The 23081-nt window shown below is 40.2% G+C and overlaps 1 long non-coding RNA gene across 1 annotated transcript; it reads left to right on the top strand.

Annotated features, from left to right (window-relative positions):
- The first annotated feature begins 19266 nt into the window (after positions 1-19266).
- Positions 19267-20875, top strand: LOC127106744 (uncharacterized). The gene is made up of 2 exons (XR_007795475.1): positions 19267-19858; positions 20653-20875. It is a non-coding gene; the product is annotated as an uncharacterized LOC127106744 (long non-coding RNA).
- Positions 20876-23081: the final 2206 nt, after the last annotated feature.

Below are 23081 nucleotides of genomic sequence, written 5' to 3'. Positions count from 1 at the left end.
GATGAAATAATGCAAACAGTAGCAAGACCTCATGGAGTATGTCATTCTTCATGTTGATCACAAGTTGAAATGATGAATGGAAGAAGGTGAAAAATGGCCCTCAAGATCAGGTCTCACCATGCAAAACTGATTGGGCCAGTTTGGCCTAACATCTGCCTAGAAAATCAAGTCATGGTGCCCACTTTAGGTGAATGTATTTCTCAAACCATGAATCCAAATGAGATGATTCCAAAAGGATGTGAAAGAGGACATGGAAAGGTACAATTGTTGTGAAGAAAACATTTTCAAATAATGCCTTGAAGTGCAAGAAAACTGGCCAAGAAGTCTTGACAAACTTTGAAGATTTTTGGACTTAGAAATTTTTCTAAGTGTCCTAAAAATATGTCTCACTTTGACTAAGCATAACTTTCTCAATCTTGATCCAAATGGAGCAAACTTTATATCTCTGGAAAGCTTGGAACAAGAGGAACAACTTACATGTTGGAGAAATTATCAAATGGAGATTTTATCTTGATGGAAAATGGGCTTAAAGTGAGTGCAACAATCATGAAAACTTGCCCTAAATGGAAAGTCAACCATTTCCAAATTAAGTAACTTTTCCAATTCCTGATTAAATGATGAATCCATGATCCAACCTTGATCAAATTTCACATGTAGGATCCCCTAGGCATGAATTTTGAGATTCCACTCTCAAAATGTCAGGAGTTGACTTTTCTGGCCCCACAGTTGACTTTTCCCAAACTGTCTGATTACTGATTCCAGTGATCAATTGAAGCACCTCTGGCTCAAATAAAGAGATTATTTTTTGTATGTAGACTCTTGTGGACATATGGAGGGCCATGGAAAATAGTTTCACTCAAAGAATCAGAAATAAACTGATTTTATACCAAACCCTAGTTTAGGGCAAAATTGATCGGGAACTGATTGCACTGCTTGCCAATGGATCTTTTTGAGATAATTGTGAATCTTCCTAGGCCAAGATACCTCTCCAATCATGACATGAATAAGCTCCTCTACTTCCAACCAAACATTTCCTGCTGGAAGTAGCCATGAAACCCTAATTTCTGATTAAATCCAGATGAACACTCTGATAGCTCTGAATCCTTCACTGATGAACTGAGGACCATAATAAGATACCTAGAGCTCCCCTGAGACCCTTGAGACTTGTATACTTAGAGAAATGAAGTCCAATTCTCAATCTTGCTTTGTGTGGGCTCCTTCTGTTAAGGAGTGATCAATCAAAACCTGATTTCCATGTCACTAATGCAGTATGCAATGAGTATGACCTAGTATGATGTCAATGAAATGTGAAACATAATCCCATGTTTCCAGGAAAATGAAGGGTATATTTTGGGGTATTACAGCTGCCCCTATTCAATCAACTGGAAACCCGAAAGGAAGATAGCAACGACTTTCGTACTTTCGAGGTATCAAGGGATTGAATACGATAAAAGCCCGAAAATTTACACTGAAGTGAAAAATGAAGAATAAAATGATAATGCCTGTCAGGATCGGCAAGAGGTAGGAAGTTGATCTGAGCATCAACAAAGAATCCGTCTGGTACGGTGAGAGTCGGTCTGAACACCGAAAAAGGAATGTTAGCCTGAATACCAAAATAAATGGTAACACTTGAATAACCATGGCCTGAATGCCGCTCATCAATCTGAATACTGGAAATGACTTCGATCTGAACATCGGAAGATACTAGATTATCAAACATCGGTCTGAACATCGGGAAACTGGCCTGAATGCCACTTCAGTTTGAATACCGGAAAACTGGCCTGAATGCCACAAGTTGCATCGACCTGAACGTCGAAAACTTCTTCGATCTGAACATTGGAAAACTAGCATGAACGCCACTTCGGTCTGAATACCGGAAAACTGGCCTGAATGCCACAAGTTGCATCGACCTGAACGTCGGAAACTTCTTCGATCTGAACATCGGAAAACTGGCCTGAATGCCACTTCGGTTTGAATACTGGAAAACTGGCCTGAATGCCACTTCGGTCTGAATACCAGAAACTGGCCTGGATGCCACAAGTTGCATCGACCTGAACGTCGGAAACTTCTTCGATCTGAACATCGGAAAACTGGCCTGAATGCCACAAGTTGCATCGACCTGAACGTCGGAAACCTCTTCGATCTGAACATCGGAAAACTGGCCTGAATGCCACTTCGGTCTGAATACCGGAAAACTGGCCTGAATGCCACAAGTTGCGTCGACTTGAACGTCGGAAACTTCTTTGATCTGAACATCGGAAAACTGGCCTGAATGCCACTTCGGTCTGGATACCGGAAAACTGTATGCCTGTCAGTATCGGCAGAAATAGGAAAAATGATAATTGAGGCGGCACATGGGCCAACGACCCCTGTTGGGAATAATAAAGGATAAATCATGAACAATCTTCAGTATGAGTACTGGAAACAAACTTCTGGCTTATCACTTGGGATACCGAGAATGTTTTATGCTTTACATGCGTATGTTTGAATTTTTCAATGGCGTAATGCTCCACGAAAATGGAAATGCTACGCGATTTGGGAGGATGCAATGCGATATGATTCTACATCCAGGGATGCGAAATGCTAGGCTAGAGAGAACGCCAAGTCGAGGCAAAGAAATTTGTTGGGGAAATGATCACAATCTTCTGGACCCTGGCAATGTTGTTGGAGATACACAGTACAATGAACTATGTAGGGAAATGACCGACCATACGGTGTTCTGGCAATAACAAAATACCAAGACTCTGACTGGGGAGAGAATGGCACTGAAAGCTTGCTGCTGAGGAAAGCGACAGTGGTTCTGGTAACCGTAATCTGCGAGAGAGACGACTCAGCAGGGGAAGCAAACACCGATACGGTACCGAGATTCTGCTTCAAGAAAAGAGACCAAGGATCTAGCGTCGAGATCATCGATCTGGCATCGAAATCTGAGGAGTAGCCGCTTCTGCTGGGAAGATACAGTCTAGCACTGTCAACTCCGCTGGGGATATACAGTCTGACACTGTCGACTCTACTGAGGAGTGTATAATCTGAAACAAATGCTTGGGGGAGTACAGTAGTGAGAACCTACTGGGGATTGAAGAATCCAATGCTCGGATCAGCTTTGCAGGGATAAGATACCAACTGTTGAAGAAAACATCCGCGATCATCTGCTGGGAACCTTGAGGAAATGCCCCGAGTGTACCTGTTCTGAATAGACGATCTGAAGCACTTAAAATTTACAGCAATTTTAAATGTTTATTGAGCATGTACCTGTAAAGCTCTTATGTTTCATGATGCAATGTTTATCAAAAATTCGGACGTCATTTTTGCAAACAAAATAGTAAAATGAAAATAAACACAGAGATATACTGAATAACATGATTTTATTGATTGAATGGCCTCTAAATAGGCATTTACATCAGGAAGCAATCCCTGGAAAGAGGTAATTGCACAAAAGATAAAAACAGAAATTAATTCTAATGGCAATGTGAAATAGATTTCTATCGGGTTCCAATTCTGCTATGACTCGCTCATCTTCAAGATCCTCCAGATGATCAGCTTTCTGAAAAAAGTGACTGGACTGTTTCCTATCCTTCGGAAATCTCCATTTATAGTCACGAGATGAAATTCAGAACTACTCAAAACGCAGTCATTCGCTTAATCCCTAACTTTTGCCTGGATTGCCCTTTCGGGTTTTCAATTCACCGGGATACCCATTTTTGCCTAAGTTGCCTTTTCAGGTTTTCAACTTACCGGGTGTACAATCTTTTCATTTTTTATCCCTAACTTTTGCCCGAACTTTTTTTCATTTTCTTGGTTCGTCGGGATGCCCATTTTTGCCTGGACTATTCTTTTTATTGTCCAGCGGGTCTATTTTATGCGAAGTATTTTTTAACTGCGTCTGAGTTCACAGGGGAAGTGAAGTCTTCACCATCCATAGTTGCAAGCATTAAGGCTCCACCATCAAATATCTTGGTGACAATATATGGTCCATCATAGTTAGGAGTCCACTTGCCCCTGTGATCTGTCTGAGGAGGAAGGACCCTTTTCAACACCAAATCTCCGACTTGGAAGCATCGAGGACGCACTTTCTGATCAAAGGCTCTCTTCATCCGACTCTGATACAACTGCCCATGACAAATGGCTGCCAGCCGCTTCTCTTCGATAAGACTCAACTCATTGAACCTTGTCCGAATCCATTCAGCTTCGTCTAACTTGACATCCAGCAGGACTCTTAGAGAAGGAATCTCCACTTCAACAGGTAGGACTGCTTCCATACCATACACAAGGGAGTAAGGGGTTGCCCCCGTCGATGTACGTACTGAAGTACGGTACCCATGCAAGGCGAAGGGTAGCATCTCATGCCAATCTCTATATGTAACGACCATCTTCTGCACAATCTTCTTTATGTTCTTATTTGCTGCCTCAACAACACCGTTCATCTTAGGATGATTTGGGGAAGAATTGTGATGCTGAATGTTGAAGTTCTTGCATAACTCCTTCATCATTTTGTTATTGAGATTAGAACCATTATCAGTAATGATTCTTTCGGGAATCCCATAACGACAAATGATTTCTTTCTTAATGAATCGGGCAACCACATGTCTGGTGACCTTCGCAAATGACGCTGCTTCGACCCACTTGGTGAAATAGTCAACGGCAACAAGGATGAAGCGATGCCCATTAGAAGCAGTCGGCTTAATCTTTCCAATCATATCAATGCCCCACATAGCAAACGGCCACGGGGAAGACATCACATTTAGAGGATTAAGAGGCACATGCACCTTATCAGCATAAATCTGGCATTTATGACACTTCCGAGCATATTTGAAACAATCAGATTCCATGGTCATCCAGTAATAACCCGCTCTCAACAGTTTCTTAGCCATTGCATGTCCGCCGACATGAGTACCGAAGGAGCCTTCATGAACTTCCTGCATTAACATGTCCGCTTCGTGTCTGTCCACGCATCTGAGCAAAACCATGTCGAAGTTCCGCTTATACAACACATCGTCTTTGTTCGAGAAGAAACTGCCTGCCAATCTTCTCAAAGTCTTTCTATCATTGTTGGATGCCCCTGCATGGTACTCTTGATTCTTCAGAAAGCACTTGATATCGTGATACCAGGGCTTGTCATCAACTACCAGTTCAGCAGCAAACACATATGCGGCCCTATCGAGACGCATAACATCGATCTTGGGAACATAGTTCCATCGAATCACCTTGATCATGGAGGATAGAGTAGCAATAGCATCTGCCATCTGGTTCTCATCACGAGGTATATGATTCAGCTTTACTGTTGTGAAGGAAGTCAATAGTCTTCTCGTGTACTCTCTGTAAGGGACCAGATTAGGCTGAAGAGTATTCCAATCACCGTTCACTTGATTGATCACTAGAGCTGAATCTCTGAATATGTCTAGAGTCTTGATTCTCAAATCAATGGCTTGCTCAATACCCAAGATACACGCCTCATATTCAGCTTCATTATTGGTGCATTCAAAAGTCAGACGAGCGGTGAAAGGCATGTGGGCACCTTTCGGAGTAGTAATGACAACACCGATTCCACTTCCTTTGGCATTGACGGCCCCATCAAACATTAAAGTCCACTTTTCATCTGGATCAGGTCCCTCCTCAACAACTGGCTCTTCACAGTCTTTCATCTTGAGGAACATGATGTCTTCTTCCAGAAAATCAAACTTCATCGGCTCATAATCATCAATCGGCTGCTGAGCAAGATAGTCTGACAGAATACTCCCTTTGATGACTTTCTGGGATGTATACTGGATGTCGTACTCTGTCAGTACCATTTACCAACGAGCTACCCTTCCGGTGAGAGCTGGCTTCTCAAATATATACTTGACTGGATCCATCTTGGAGATCAGTAAGGTTGTGTGAGTCAGCATGTATATTCTCAATCGCTTAGCAGCCCATGCAAGTGCACAACATGTCTTTTCAAGCATTGAGTATCTCGACTCGCAATCTGTGAATTTTTTACTCAGGTAGTAGATGGCATGCTCTTTCCTACCTGTCTCGTCGTGTTGACCGAGAACACAACCCATGGAATTATCAAGTACTGTCAAATACATAATCAACGGTCTCCCTGGGACGGGAGGCATAAGGATTCGAGGATTCTGCAAATACTCTTTTATTTTTTCGAAAGCCCTTTGGCAATCATCATTCCACCTGATAGCCTGATCTTTTCTCAACAATTTCAATATTGGCTCACACGTGGCTGTTAGGTGAGAGATGAACCTTGCAATGTAGTTCAACCTCCCTAAGAACCCACATACTTGTTTTTCTGTTCTTGGCTCAGGCATTTCTTGTATCGCTTTTACTTTGGCCGGATCCACCTCAATCCCTTTTTCACTAACAATAAAACCCAGCAGTTTTTCAGATCTCACCCCGAAAGCACACTTGTTCAGATTAAGCCTCAGCTTGAATTTCCTCAAACGCTCAAACAGTTTCTGAAAATTCACCAAATGTTCTTCTTCCGTATGAGATTTGGCAATCATATCATCAACATAAACCTCGATTTCATGATGAATCATATCATGGAAAAGAGTTACCATAGCTCGTTGATATGTTGCCCCAACATTTTTCAGACCAAACGGCATCACCTTGTAGCAGAAGGTGCCCCATGGGGTTATGAAAGTTGTCTTCTCCATGTCTTCTGGTGCCATCTTAATTTGATTATAGCCAGAAAAGCCATCCATGAAGGAGAATACCGAGAACTGAGCCGTGTTATCCACCAAAACGTCGATGTGAGGTAATGGGAAATCATCTTTAGGACTAGCTCTGTTCAGATCCTGGTAGTCAACACACATCCGTACCTTTCCATCCTTCTTAGGTACTGGAACGATATTTCCAACCCATGGCGGATAATTTGTAACCGCTAGAAACCCTGCATCCAACTGTTTTTACACTTCTTCCTTTATCTTGACAGCCATCTCTGATCTTGTTCTTCTAAGCTTCTGCTTGATCGGAGGACAATCCTCTTTGGGAGGCAAACGGTGTACCACAATGTCTGTGTCAAGCCCTGGCATGTCCTGATAAGACCAAGCGAAGATGTCAACATACTCCTGTAGCAATTCAATCAGCCCCTTCTTCACATTATCTTCCAAAGCAGCCCCTATCTTGATTTCTCTCTTGACGTCCTCGGTGCCGAGATTAATCACTTCAATAGACTCTTGATGCGGTTGAATGGCCCTTTCCTCCTGTTTTAACAACCTGGCAAGTTCTTTAGGGAGTTCACAGTCTTCATCACCCTCTTCTTCAGCTTGAAAGATTGGATTTTCAAAGTCGAAGCGAGCCATAGCAGAACTGTTATCAATAGGATCCGGTGACGTGCATCTGGATGAGTGATTGTATGTGCTTATGAGTGTGAACAAGGAGTGAAAACTAAACAAAACATTGCCAAATGTATTTTTTGATTTTCGAAAACTGCAAAAATAGAAAGACAGTGAACAAAATATTTGAATGCAAAAAGACGTCCTTTATTTATGATAAAAAATGCAGGTATCCACATAGATGAGCCCTACAATGAGTCATTACGCCCTGGGCGGAACGTAAGACTTGGATATGCATGAACAAACAAAGAAAATTACTCTTCAAGAAGAATGACTTGGATAATCTCTTCAGAAGACCAATTACGGAGAACTTCACCCGGGACCCTTGGGCGCCCCCAGTTGTCAATGTCGCAATCACTATCCTCATCTTCTTCGTTGATTGCAGAGATCTGGCCGTACTGAATGATGCCAGCACTGAAGAAAGTAATCGGCCCCTGACGAGTCTGAGGCGTTGAAGTTGTAGAAGTCAATGCTGGTTGATACCCAATCCTGAACTTGTCTTCCTTCATAGGTAAATCCAACAGACGTCCCCAACCGGGAGCAACACCTGAATTTACCAAGGCCTGTGCCTGCTTGAAGGACAAAATAGAGGCACCTGCTTCAACCTCTTCCACTGGAGTTGCATCCTTGACTTGAACTGCCTCAAAGGCCTGACACAGGGTCTCATGAATCTCACCTTCTACCTCTACATACTTGAATGTAGACAGGTGACTGCCCAGAATATCCTCCTCACCACAGACAGTGATAATTCTTCCGTTGACCGGGAACTTGATCTTCTGATGCAAGGTCGAGGAGACTGCCCCGGCATTGTGGATCCAAGGACGACCTAGCAAGCAGCTATACGAAGGACTGATATCCATCACATAGAAGACGGTGTTGAAGGTTTGTGATCCAATCTGAATGGGCAATTCTACCTCTCCGAACACCGACCTCTTAGAACCATCAAAGGCTCTCACCACAAGATCGGAAGGTTTCAAGATTAAACCTTCTACATCTAATCTTGACAGGGCTCTCTTGGGTAGCACATTGAGAGAGGAACCTGTATGCACCAGAACATGGGATAACACACAGTCTTTGCATTCCATCGAGATGTGCAAAGCCTTGTTATGATTGCGTCCAGCTGGTGTCAAGTCAGAATCAGTAAAACCCAACCCGTTGCTCGCATGAACATTTGCAACGATCCCTTCTAGTTGGTTCACTGAGATCTCCTGAGGTACATAAGCAGCATTAAGGACCTTCAAGAGTGCCTCCCTGTGTGCCTCCGAACACAGTAGGAGTGAGAGAATAGATATCTTAGACGGCGTCTGAATCAACTGATCGACTACCTTGTAGTCGTTTTTCCTTATGATTCTCAAAAGCTCGTCCACATCTTTCGCAAAAGCAGGCTCAGAGCCAGCCTGTGGTGCAGAGGTACCCTCATTCGCAACTTGCTTGCCTTTGGCCTTCGCCGCGGCGTCAACACTATCAGGTTGGGTAACCGGTGGTGAGAACAGACTACCACTTCTGGTGAATCTCCCGATTCCACCAACATTATCCACTGCGGGATCTTTTATTTCCGGTTCAGATTTCTGATCCTGCACCTCTTCTATCTTCAGTGGCTGCTCCACTCTATGATCGTGTGTATACACACTCCCCCCGTAATGCCAAGGAATGACCCTCTCGCTGGTGAAAGGTAAAGGACCAGGGGTCGTGATGGTCATAGTGGATTGATGCGGTCGCACTGGCGGTACCAGTTGCGCTTCTGGAACACTGATCTGGGCGGTCGGGTAGAAAATTGTGATGGTGGCAACGACACAATCATACTCTGAAATCTCATTCATTGAAGTACAAACATTCGAAACATCAGAATCAAGTTCAACAAGTACAGCAGAATCAAGCACAATGTTTGGAATATCAGCAACAACATCAGAAAAATTAATTACATCATTGGGAATTACAAAATCAGCAGGAACAACACTTGTAAATTCTTCAGCATCTTCAGGAAAGAGAGGATCAACATCTGCATTCTCAACAACCCCTTCAACAGACCTTTGGGCAGATAGATCTTCAGCTTGAAGGACACCATCGTCAAGCAAGGCCTGGATACCCTGCTGCAGCTTCACACAGCCCCCACTCTGTGCAACGCAACCCAAACAACCTCCTCCACAGCCGGGGAAAATATCTGCCTTTAGCAAGTATTCTTTAATTTCTAACAGCGGAGTCTTCAGCTTCAACACCTCCTTGACTGATTTAACTTCTCCTTCAACCATGTTAACATTTGCTCTACCATGCTACGGCATAGGATTGTTGACAACATTAGGAGCTGGCGCAAAGTTAATGGCCTTTGAGTCAATAAGGTCCTGAACTACGTGCTTAAAAGCTTTGCAGTTCTCAATAGTGTGGCCAGGTGCCCCAGAGTGGAACTCACACCTAGCATTGGCATCATAACCCACTGGAAGCCTGCCAATAGAAGGGGCCAAAGTGCGTAACTGCACAAGTTGCAACTGCTGAAGGATGGGAAGCAATTGGGCGTACGACATCGGAAGAGTGTCGAAATGCCTATCCATCATCCTCTGTCTCTGTTGGTAAGTAGGTATGTTACCCTGTTGTTGTTGGTATTGATTTTGTTGACGTTGAGGTTGGTGTTGTTGCACTGGTGCTGCAGTCGGAATGGTCACAGCTGCAACATAAGGTTGCTGATGGTAATTCTGAAAATTGTTCCTTCGGTTACCCCTGCTCTAATAAGAAGACACAACATTTGCATCCTCTTCTCTCCTCTTCTGTCCTCCTAAGAACGGCTTATTTGATCCCGAAGATGATCCAACCCCATTTTGGATCTTACACGCCTTCAAATAGTTCTCCACCCTCTCACCGGTAGAGACCACATCAGCAAAATTCGAGGCGTTGCAACCCACCAGACGCTCCAAATAAGATCCAGGCAGTGTGTTCATAAACATGTTGGCCATCTCTTTTTCCAACATCGGAGGCTGAACACGGGAAGCCATCTCTCTCCAGCGTTGAGCATACTCTTTGAAGCACTCGTTGCTCTTGAGAGACAGATTCTGGAGCTGAGTTCTGTCGAGTGCCATATCCGCATTGTACTGATATTGCTTCACAAAGGCCTCAGCCAAGTCTCTCCAATAGCGAATATGGGCTTTGTCCAGCCTCATATACCACTCCAAGGATGCCCCAGCTAGGCTATCCTGGAAGAAGTACATGAGCAGCTTCTCATCATCAGAATATGCAACCATCTTGCAAAAGTAAGCTTGCACGTGAGTCTTCGGGCAAGAGTTGCCATTGTACTTATCAAAAACAGAGACTCTGAATTTTGGTGGAACTCTCACACCTGAGACCAGCCCCAAGTCAGCAACATCCACACCAAGAGCATTCGGCCTTTCCATAACTTTCAACCTCTCTTCCAGTCTCCAAAACATAGGGTCCATACCATGGCCCATGCCAAAGTCCTCCTGAAGCAAGGGGAACTGATCCTCCTGATCATGATGGATGGGTTGTTGATCAAGGTTGACATGTGGGATCGGGATAGGCCCCGGTCCATTGGGTCCATTAGCTTCTCCAGCTGGAGGATCAGCCACAACCTCCGGTTGAGTAGTAGGGGGATTCCTCTGTACCAACAATCTAAGCTCCTGCTGTCCCTGAGCCACTCCTTGGACCACTTCCATGAACTGATTCATGCGAATCCTCATCTCAGCGAGCTCTGCTTGTAGACCTTCCATTTCTCTTTGTTGATTCCTTCGAGTACCGTATCGGTGAATGCCTGAGTCAGCTATCCTGCTGGTGGAATACCAAACAAACTGAGAACACTGCGGTGGTACCTGTTATGCAAGACATGCTAATGGATATGCAAATGCAATGACATGTTTATCAATTCCAAAAGGTATTCTACCCCTTGATTCCAGTCTTAAATTAGATAAACAGTGTAAGAAGAAAACCCCGACTAGAATCAAGAAGAAGATATAAACCCCTGGGAATAGATAAACATGTGTTAAATGATATGAATGTGAAATGATGTGATGCAATGCAGTGACATGGGAATCAGGATTGCTGCATCTGCTTGAACAACTGCCAGGTCGCACTGTCTGAAGAGAAAACCACTGAGGAACATATAAGAGATCACAGTTTTGCTCCAGCAAGAATACCAGAAAACCGGGTTGGTTGAAGGTTAAGGTTTCCTTAATTTAGCCCGCCCCTCACTGGTAGGTTTTAAGAACAGAAGTTTGTCAGCTTCTAGTCCTTCAGTCGAGAATAATACGTTTACCACTGAAGGTTTGACATTATTACGAGATAAAAGACCTCCACTGACTCCCCTCAATAGGACATCCTAAAAGCAAGTTCCCAGCCTTGGGGTCCTCGGATTGAGCAGCGAGAATGCGCCCACCAGAGCTAACATAAACGCGTCTCGGAGGAGAGGCCTCGACTGAGTCCTCGGGAAATGGTCACCAGAGTCGACGATTTCTAAAGGAACATCATGTCGTTACGGAACACCCGTAGGACAGAATATATCTGAAAGAAACCTCGTCTGGGTGTGGGTCTTCATGAACGACTTAACGTAGCAACATACTACACAAGCCTCATGACTATCCACTCTAAAACCTGTGTGTACGCTCAAGCCTGGGTAGTGGGCTTATCTCTCATAGAACATCCCAACCTAACAAACAACCAAACCAACAGATCCAACAGATACATCCATCATATGTACATAATGCAATAAGATAAAGCAGATAAATGATGAAAGTAAATAACTGTGCAAAAGAATAAACACCCAACAAACAAGAAACTCAACAGAGCTAGGAGGGACTCGCATAGGGAAACATACATTCCCCAGCAAAGTCTCCAGCTGTCGCAACTAGGCGAAAAAACAACCGACGAAAAAAGAAAAGAAACAAAAGAGTCGCCACCGTTCGTTATTTATCCCAAAGGAGGGAAAGGAAACGATCGAAGAAAACCTGAAGAGAAAGGAAAAGACAAGGTCTCGCAACCAAATCTAGGGTTCGGGAGTCGATTATGCAAAGGGAAGGTATTAGCACCCCTACGCATCTGTAGTACTCTACGGGATCCACTCTTGTTGTTCTAGTCTAAAGGGTGTAGGTATATCTAAGGTACTATTTACTAAAAGAGGGTCAAAAGAAAATGACTCGCAAGGATGTCGCATCCACTGCCTACGTATCTCATCTGAATATGAGAATCAGAGTCTTCGTAGCTCGGCTACCTATGGGTTAAAGAGAAGTGTGCTCGATAAGACATCGCGTCTTATGCCTACGTATCTCATTTGGAATGAGAATCCGAGCAAAACGTAGTTCAGCTAACTACGGGAACAAGAGACTCGATTGCAACGAGGGCAAGAGAAAGGGAAGGTCTCGATCGCAACGAGGGCGAGAGAAAAGAATCGCAGCAAGGGCGAAAGTAAGCAAGGATTAGTTATTAGTCGTCAGTCAAAAACTCGGCAAGACATCGCATCTCGTGCCTACGTATCTCATCTGAATATGAGAATCAGAGTTATCGTAGTTTGGCTACCTAGGGGTTAGGATTGCCATCTGAACATGGACTTACAAATGAGGACACCGGCTGTGTCGAAGGAAAGTGGGCAATGTGTTCAACGTCCTAGCAGTAGGTGTCGCAGCTCGCTGAATCGAGTCTTAGGCAGTTACCCCTTTGCAATAGAATGGACTGACATGCCACAAGATCGGAGACGCACAGAAGGTCTAAAAATGGGGAAGCTCTACCCTAGAGTTGTCTCGCAATATGGACCTATGTGTTAGGATTTATAAAGGGGACATCTACCTAATGTCAGCATGCAAAGAATAAGGGAATTCTACCTATGTTATCTTACAAAGGGTTCTACCTAATGGGTGCTACCTAAACGGAACAAGAGTCGACGGATGGAGCAAGGAGAGGAACCCAGAATAAGGGTAGATGGCGAGGCCTGAGGCAATCGAGTTACAGGTAGATGGCGATGCTTGAAGCAATCGACTTACAAGAGAAATGGCGATGCACGAAGCAATCGACTTACAAAAGGATGGATGAATACGTGCTGGTTCTGTTAAGTTTTGAAAATGATTACTCGATGTTGGATCGAGCTTTTGATCTTGTTTTGAAATGATTATTGAATGTTCGTTTTAATTCTTATATTAACAGATGAATAAAGAATGAAAGAATAAATATTATACACTTCATGGGAGAGGGGTACATTTGTTATGAATGGGGATTGTTCATGGCAATCAAACAATAAGAATATATGCCTCATACATCATACAAGTAGGCAACAGTTATTCAAACAATAAGATGAGTAAACAAGTGTATGATCAAGTCAAAGAATCAAAGAATGAGATAATGAACAATGCATGGGAGTATGAATATGTTAAACAATCAAGCAATAGAAAGTATGAATGAGAGAAATAAGTGCAAGAGATAACAGATGAATCAGACAGATGAAAAGAAATGCACAAAAGGGTCCACTGAATAATTTAATCAGGGAATAAGGTAAGGACCAAATAAAATCAAGGTAAAAGGCCTCTAATACATGGCATATGAGATGAACAAGGTAGGATCAAAAGATCTCTTCAATTGTCATAAGCAATCCCTAAGTCAAACATCAATCATAGAAAAGTCAACTGAAAAGTCAAGTCAACTTAAAAAATATGAAATAAATAGCAAATTAATCAAGAAAATTATGAAAAGTTAAACTAAATGAGGTGGGGTCAGGACATCATCATCCCCCAAAAAGATTTTAAAAATAATGAAAATTAGTGCATGAATTAATTGAAATAAAATAGAGGTCAAAACAAAAGTCAACCAACCAAACTAGGTCAAAAATAAATCCAAAATAAATTAAAAATGGGAAATAAAATTCCAAGAAAAGGTCAGGTTGACCATGGGACATTGGTCAACCTTCATCCCAAAAATCAAAAGCTAAAAATAATTTTAAGACATAAAAATAAAATCAAGAAAAAAATGTGTGTTAAAATGGACCCTTTAGAATAAATAATTAAAATAAAATATTAGTATTAAATAAATACGAAAATAAAAATTAAATAAAATTAAATAAGGCATTAAGAAATATGGAAAATAATTTTTGGTATTTTTATGAATAAATAAAATATTTTAAATTAATTAAAATCAAAACAGAAATAAATATTAAAAAAAGAAAATGAAAAGAGAAAGGATTGGTGCTAATGGGCCATGAAGGGGAGGTGTGGAAAGCAACGGGCGCAAGGCCCATAACCCAAACCAAATATCCAGGCGTGACAAAATGGAATGTACGTTTTAATTAAAAATTCATGTAACATTGTGTCAATTGGTCAAGGTCATTTTAAGTGACTAGAAGACAAAATAGTATGGGCGGCCCAGATTAAAAGATGAGCAAGGGATCTAACGGTTATTCAAGCGCCACATCATCGTCTTCTTCATGAAGACAAAACCCTAGCCATGCAGCCACGAAAATGTGAAAAAAAACAGTGGATTTTTCAATTTTCCACTCAAGAATGCAAGCGCTATAGTGCACCAAATGCCACGAAATAAAAACCAAAATTCAAGTACAAAGTGTGTAGATTATCATGGTATCCTTGTTTGAGTAAAATGATGGCTTGGTCATGGAGCAATGTTGTCAACAAGGTGACAACATAGGCACGAGCTAGGGCAAAAGTTCAACATAAACCAATAACAAGAACACAAGCATGATTGGCATGGTAATGATGATGAAACAAACATGAGCATGGCAAACAGTGATGAGCATAGATGATGAGCATGGTAATGATGATGATGATGAACATGGATATATCCATACATGGCCATGGAAGACAGAGTAAGAGTTTACCTAGTGGAGACTTGGTCCACTGCCCTTTGATTATGGAGAGATATGGAAGAATAGGATGGTGCTTCAAAGCTTCAACTTGAGGAATGGAAGAGAAAATAAATATGCTATGTGATGAAGCTTTGCCTTGCTTGCCATGAAAATTCACGATGCCCTCTCTAGGTTTAGGGTTTGCAACCTCTTAAATAGGGTGGGTCACATGCTTCATGGGCTTTAACATGATCTGATTTGGGTTCATGAGCAAATAATACAAGCATGGTAATTTGGTGAGATGTAATAGGAATGGACATATGAGATGTTGTTATTTTGGGCCAAACTTAAGTGAATGAATATCCAATGCATGGCCAAATGAGGTAGCAAAAACATGGGCTGGTTTGCAGCATGGCTTGGCAAGCCAGAAATCCATTTCCAAGGTTGTGACTTCATGGCCATGTACCTTAATGAGCAAGCTACCAAATGATGAAATAATGTAAACAGTAGCAAGACCTCATGGAGTATGTCATCTTTCATGTTGATCACAAGTTGAAATGATGAATGGAAGAAGGTGAAAAATGGCCCTCAAGATCAGGTCTCACCATGCAAAACTGATTGGGCCAGTTTGGCCTAACATCTGCCTAGAAAATTAAGTCATGGTGCCCAATTTAGGTGAATGTATTTCTCAAACCATGAATCCAAATGAGATGATTCCAAAAGGATGTGAAAGAGGACTTGGCAAGGTATAATTGTTTTGAAGAAAACATTTTCAAATGATGCCTTGAAGTGCAAGAAAACTGGCCAAGAAGTCTTGATAAACTTTGAAGATTTTTGGACTTAGAAATTTTTCTAAGTGTCCTAAAAATATGTCTCACTTTGACTAAGCATAACTTTCTCAATCTTGATCCAAATGGAGAAAACTTTATATCTCTGGAAAGCTTGGAACAAGAGGAACAACTTCCATGTTGGAGAAATTTTCAAATGGAGCTTTTATCTTGATGGAAAATGGGCTTAAAGTGAGTGCAACAATCATGAAAACTTGCCCTAAATGGAAAGTCAACCATTTCCAAATTAAGTAACTTTTCTAATTCCTGATTAAATGATGAATCCATGATCCAACCTTGATAAAATTTCACATGTAGGCTCCCCTAGGCATGAATTTTGAGATTCCACTCTCAAAATATCAAGAGTTGACTTTTCTGGCCCCACAGTTGACGTTTCCCAAACTATCTGATTGTTGATTCCAGTGATCAATTGAAGCACCTCTGGCTCAAATAAAGAGCTGATTTTTTTGTATGTAGACTCTTGTGGACATATGGAGGGCCATGGAAAAGAGTTTCACTCAAAGAATCAGAAATAAACTGATTTTATACCAAACCCTAGTTTAGGGCAAAATTGATCGGGAACTGATTACACTGCTTGCCAATGGATCTTTCTGAGATAATTGTGAATCTTACTAGGCCAAGATACCTCTCCAATCATGACATGGATAAGCTCCTCTACTTCCAACCAAACATTTCCTGCTGCAAGTAGCCATGAAACCCTAATTTCTGATTAAATCCAGATGAACACTCTGATAGCTCTGAATCCTTCACTGATGAACTGAGGACCATAATAAGATACCTGGAGCTCCCCTGAGACCCTTGAGACTTGTATACTTAGAGAAATGAAGTCCAATTCTCAATCTTGCTTTGTGTGGGCTCCTTCTGTTAAGGAGTGATCAATCAAAACCTGATTTCCATGTCACTAATGCAGTATGCAATGAGTATGACCTAGTATGATGTCAATGATATGTGAAACATAATCCCATGTTTCCAGGAAAAATGAAGGGTAAATTTTGGGGTATTACAAGTGAAAAGTTCAGTAGGACCCCGAATGGAATCTTCTCTCTGGTTAAAATTGTCATGGTTGGGGCCTTCGGCGTGTCGCAAATACTTATTGATGACAACAACTTTTGCGATATCATGTATTCAGAACTGTTTGAGATTATGTGCCTCAAGAAAGAAAGTTTGTAGGCATATGAAGGCTCGTACTTGCAAGCATTCAATGACATGACCACCATCTTGTAAGGGTAAATAGAGTTAATGATATATGTAGGGGATAATGTTGTATCTCGAAAAATACGATTCATCGTAATGGTCGCGGAAAAAATAGTTTGAACAGAGTTGCTACAGAACTTTATTTATTCCACTGAATGAATAGGAAAATATCGATAAAACCTTTAGAAATAGAATAATGGTCATTGCAACCATATTCGGGTTCAGAGTCGATTACGCAATGGGAAGGTATTAGCACCTCTCACGCTCGTTGTACTCAACGGGAACCTCTTAGTCTATTTTGTGATTTGAATGTTAGCTAATTTTATTTGTTTTCTTGGAGTGAATAAAATATTGAAAAGAGAAATGAATGGAAACCTCAGAAGGGGGAAAAGAGAGGTTTTTTATTAGTGTGCTCGCGAAGATCTAGCAATCTCCTTCCTACGTATCCTTATGGTGCAATAAGGAAATCAGAGTATTCGTAGTTCGGGGAACTACGGTTTATTGGTGTCTTTTAATGAGCAGTTGCTTATACCGTATTCTAAAGGCTAAACATTGGCTTATCTACTCTCGACGGAGGTTTAAACACTAGTTTGTTAGGCGCATTAAAAGGGATAAAACAATGTTCTTTCTGAAAAGAGTTGTGATCACACGGGGGTGACAAGTTGGATTAGTATGTTAAATGTTTTATTTGGATGACGATCACTCGGATAGTCGAGTAAGGAAACTCGTACCCAAATAACCGAGAAGAGGAATTGAAGGCTCTAGACCATCTCCCTTTTCATCCTTAATTACAAAATGGTTTGATAATAGTTAAGGTATTCTAAATGGATGACGAATACTCGGATGATCGAGTAAGGCAACTGGTATCCAAGTAATCGGGAAGGGGAATATAAGGCTCTATAACACTTTCTTTTTCATCCGAGTGATTATGAAAATAGGTTTGTGTATGGTTGATACGTTTGGATAAACGACAAATGTTTGAATGACTGAGTAAGGGAACTCATATCCGAGCATTTGAGGAGAGGAATCGAAGGCTCTAGAACATCTCCCTTTTCGTTTAGATAATTATGAAAATAATGTTGGATTTAATCAAGTTATAAGTTTTTAATAGAAATGACAATTGCTTGACTAACCGAGTAAGAGAACTCGTATTCAAACAATTGAGGAGAGGAGTTGAAGGCTCAAAACCATCCCCCTTTTTCATGTCTAGATGAAATGGTTTTTAATTTCAATTAGGTGTTTTAAATTGATTTGAATAAAAATACTTAATGTTGGATTGAGGTTTGAAATTTGTGTTTACGGATAAATTGAATTATACTTGGTAGATCAATCATCTAATCGATTAATTAATAATCGAATAGGTCTCACTGTAAGAAAGCCCAAGAGTAAGCTATGTGAGATTGATGGCGATGCTCAAAGCGATCGAATTATAATGGTATGAAAATGGGCTTGATATTGAGTCAAGAAATATTTGATCTTTAAATGGTTTAATGTGATCATGATGCTTGAAGTGATTAACAAATTGATGTCATCAATAAAGCACAAATGTACAGTTTAATTGAAATCAGAATTGTACAAGTTAATGGATCAATCAAGCGCAAAATAATAAACTCGAGCAAATATCTCAAAGATGAATGACTAAATAATTAAATAAAACTATTTAATAAAATTAACCAAAATGCTAATTAATTAGATTAACTAAGAGATTTTTTTATAAAATAAAATAAACAAAATATTAATTAAATTAAGTGAGATTATTTAACAAAAATTAACCACTTAATTAATAACATTTTTTTTAGAAATATAAACAAAACAAAATAATAAGTAAATGGACCAAAATTAAATAAAATAAAGGGAGATGTGACCAAAGAAAACCAAGGTCCAGACGAGATAAAGGCCCAAACGCAGGGGTAGTCCAACCAAGACTTGATTAACTCTAGTTGACTCGAGGTCCAGTATGGACTATCAGATTTGATGATCTGACTTGGTCCCAACCGATCAAATGGTCATAATATACGCGGGTGCATGGTAATCATCGAGGAAGCATGCACAAGATCGAAAGGCTAATCACAAGGTCCGATTACAAGTGTCCAATGGTGGAGACACTTGTCACCACCGTGTCAGTCCAACAATGAAATTATTAAAGTACAAAAATGAAAGGATCAACCCTAAATTGAAATTTCATTCTCTCTCTTCAAAAAAAAAACGATCATGCTCTACAACCCGCATCCCCTTCTCCGGTCTGTCCTGTCGGAGAAGACAGTGGTTGTCGGACATGGACAGCGGTACCACATTCTTCTTCGGCGAACCACCGCTCCCAAACCCAAACTGTAACCCCCCATCCCCCACCCCTCATTTCTTCTCTACTATCCAAATTTGGCCTCGTTCTAACCTAAATCCTCCTTAAATGGCTGGATCGACTCTAACAAAGTCCAAATCACTTAAGCCACGACAAAAACCATCCTCATAAAACGAAACCTAGCTCAAAAAATCCCTTTAAACATAAACCAAAACAAGATTTCCAACATTCAACAGTCAAAAAGATGAAACCCTAAATTTGAAATTAAACTCCAAACAGCAGGAATTTCACGAAATTGTCATGGGGGTTCCTCATAAATTAACACGGCGAAAACGATGGCCCCAAGAAAACAGAGAAGAGATCAACGACTCACCAAATCGGAGCTAGTCCGATGAACTCTCCGACGAACCGAGTAAGTTCTTTCTTTGCCTCTTTTTGTGCTTTTCAATGTCCTCCTGTTTCCTCATTTCTCTTTCTTATCGTTCTTTGTTTTTTTCTATTATTATTGCCCGTTCTTCTGTATGCTATGTTATTGTCTGTAGTAGCTCAACCTTTATCAAAGTTTGGTTATAAAACTATGATTAGGTTTTTTTTAGAGAGAGCTTTGATTGAAGGTCAATGTCGAAAATTTGCAAGGTTCCAATCCTTTTATCAGTGAATAACAAATCCTTTATATAATGATTGCAATAGGTTTTTTTAGTGAGGTATATGTGGATTGATTTGAAATCGTACGAGGAAATAGGGAATGGAATTCTGTTAGAATCTCACATATTTTATGGGACCTTTTGAAAATGGTGTGAGGTGGTTTTGTCATTCATGGTATGTGTTGTTGTTGAGACTTGGTGTGTGACCTCTATGGTCCCATGTTTGTTGTATCATGTGCAGATGTTTTTCATTGTATTTTGAATTTGGATTGATTTCTTTATGTGGTCCCCTTAATTTGTCCCGTGGTGCGTAATATGTAATGGTATTTTGTTGTTGTTGATTTTTTGAGTTACTACGTATGTATGAATACTTATTTTGGAGGGTTCAATTTCATATCATTTTGTACAATATGTGAGTGAATAGGCATGTGCAGACCTACCTTCATTATTTGATCATTTTCTTCCTTTTCACCTTGTTTCAACATTTGTCATGGTATCCTATGCTTATTCCTGTCCATTGTTGTAAATGAATGTTGATGTGTGTATATAATACCTATTTCAGGCTTCTTTTTCTACAGGCAAAAACTGAAAAGCAGGGGTTGCACCAATAGCCTAATGGTAGATGCAAGGACAAAATCGACTCTAGGACTGCTTGAGCCAATGCATTGGAGGCTCTCTAATTGACTTGGTTTTGTTCTTTTTCTTGTAATTTCTTGGGATTTTGGTTTGTAAAGATACCATGTTAGGGCCATAGGTTATTAGTAAAGATGTCACCTTTCGTGTTCCTTGTAGTTTTGCATGAGTTTGTTATTGTCTTTATGCGATTCTTGGGATTTTATAAGAAGAAGTTTCCAAATATAATGACTTTTAATAAGGACAAAAAAAATCTTTATTACATGCTGCTCATTCCTTTTCCAACATTCTAAGGCCTTGCAATTAAGACAAATTTGAAGTAAATTTGGATAAACGTCCAAAAGAAAATTTCATCCACAGGGAACCTCAAATCCCCAACATTTAAGAGGTTTAGTTTTTTTGAAAAGTGAATGAAATATGTATCAATTCTCAAGGCCAAGAATGCAACTTCTTAATTTTCAAATTAAGCCCATCGAAACTTATAAACCAAACAAGTCATGACACGATGTGGACGGGCCTTAAGCATTGCCTAATACCATAGTCAATCATAGTTTTGCAATTCGAATAACACCCCCCATCTACTCTCAAAATGTGACCAAGTGTAAATCGGGGAAATAAATTTTTACACAACTCAACATCCAATAACAAAGACTTTGGATAACATACGGCCAATAGGCCAAATGTCATGACCTAAATGCACATGCATGCAACTTTAATAAGCAAAAACAGAATGGGCGTATTTGAAGTACAAAAAATATGCAGTGCAGTGCAATATGTGAGACTAGATTTGAGGGGAAAAAATATAAGACAAAATTGGGGTATGACAACTGCCCCTATCTAATTGTCCGGCGTCCGAGAAAAAATAATTGTGGTGGGGTTCATTTTTAGGGTAACAGCCAATTAGATACAAGAAGACCCCAAAATTTTCCCTTCCGAGTATGAACGTGTAATGCAAAGGAAAAGTACAGTAAAACAAAGAATAAACTCAAAAGAGCTTTCTAAGAATGACCGGAATAATAACTCTAAGAACACACGGGATTCTTCAGATAAATGAAGCATCATCTCAAATAAACGAATGAGATTCCCTAAATCAATGAAGCAACATATTATATGACATAATCAAGATATTCCAACAAGGAAATGATACCTCTATTTTATCCAAGACTCTTCGAGGATACTAGAGCAGTATCTCTAAGAACAAATGAAAATTTTCAGATAAATGAAACAGTATCTCAAACGAATAAATGAGATTCTCCAAATCAATGGAGCAACATCATATATGATTTAATCGAGATATTCCATACAAGGGGAATGATACATCTAAGGCTCTTCGAGGACACTAGAGCAGTATCTCTAAAAACAAATGAGATTCTTCAGGTAAATGAAGTAGTATCTCAAACAGATAAATGAGATTCTCCGAATCAACGAAGCAACATCTTATATAATATAATCAAGATATTCCAACATGGGAATGATATCTCAATTGTATCTAAGACTCTTTGAGGATGCCAGAGCAGTATCTCTAAGAACAAATGAGATTCTTCAGGTAAATGAAGCAGTATCTCAAACCGATAAATGAGATTCTCCGAATCAACGGAGCAACGTATTATATGATATAATCAAGATATTCCAACATGGGAATGATAACTCAATCATATTTAAAACTCTTCAAGGATACCCGAGCAATTTCTCTAAGAACAAATGAGATTCTTCAAGTAAATGAAGTTGTATCTCAAACAAATAAATGAGATTCTCCGAATCAATGAAGCAACATCTTATATGATATAATCAAGATATTCCAACATGGGAATGATACCTCAATTATATCTAAGACTCTTCGAGGATACCAAAACAGTATCTCTAAAAACAAATGAGATTCTTCAGGTAAATGAAGCAGTATCTCAAATGGAAAGATTATATTCTTTAAATCAACGAAGCAACATCTTATATGATAAAATCAAGATATTCCAACATGGAAATGATACCTCAATCGTATCTAAGACTCTTTGAGAATACCAGAGCAGTATCTCTAAGAACAAATGAAATTCTTCAAGTAAATGAAGCAGTATCTCAAACGAATAAATGAAATTCTTCAAGTAAATGAAGCAGTATCTCAAACGAATAAATGAGATTCTCTGAATCAACAAATCGTCATCTTATATGATATAATCAAGATATTCTAACATGGGAATGATACCTCAATCGTGTCTAAGGCTCTTCGAGGATACCAGAGAATTATCTCCAATAACATATGAGATTCTTCAGGTAAATGAAGTAGTATCTCAAACGTTCATCTGTTGGGGAAATAGTTCAGAAAAGACTCCCTTTGGAGGAGATTTATGGCAAAACTCTGCAGGG

Source organism: Lathyrus oleraceus, chromosome 7, assembly GCF_024323335.1.
Source record: "Lathyrus oleraceus cultivar Zhongwan6 chromosome 7, CAAS_Psat_ZW6_1.0, whole genome shotgun sequence".
NCBI classification, from domain to species: Eukaryota; Viridiplantae; Streptophyta; class Magnoliopsida; order Fabales; family Fabaceae; genus Lathyrus; species Lathyrus oleraceus.
This window is presented reverse-complemented; position numbering and strand designations above follow the sequence as displayed.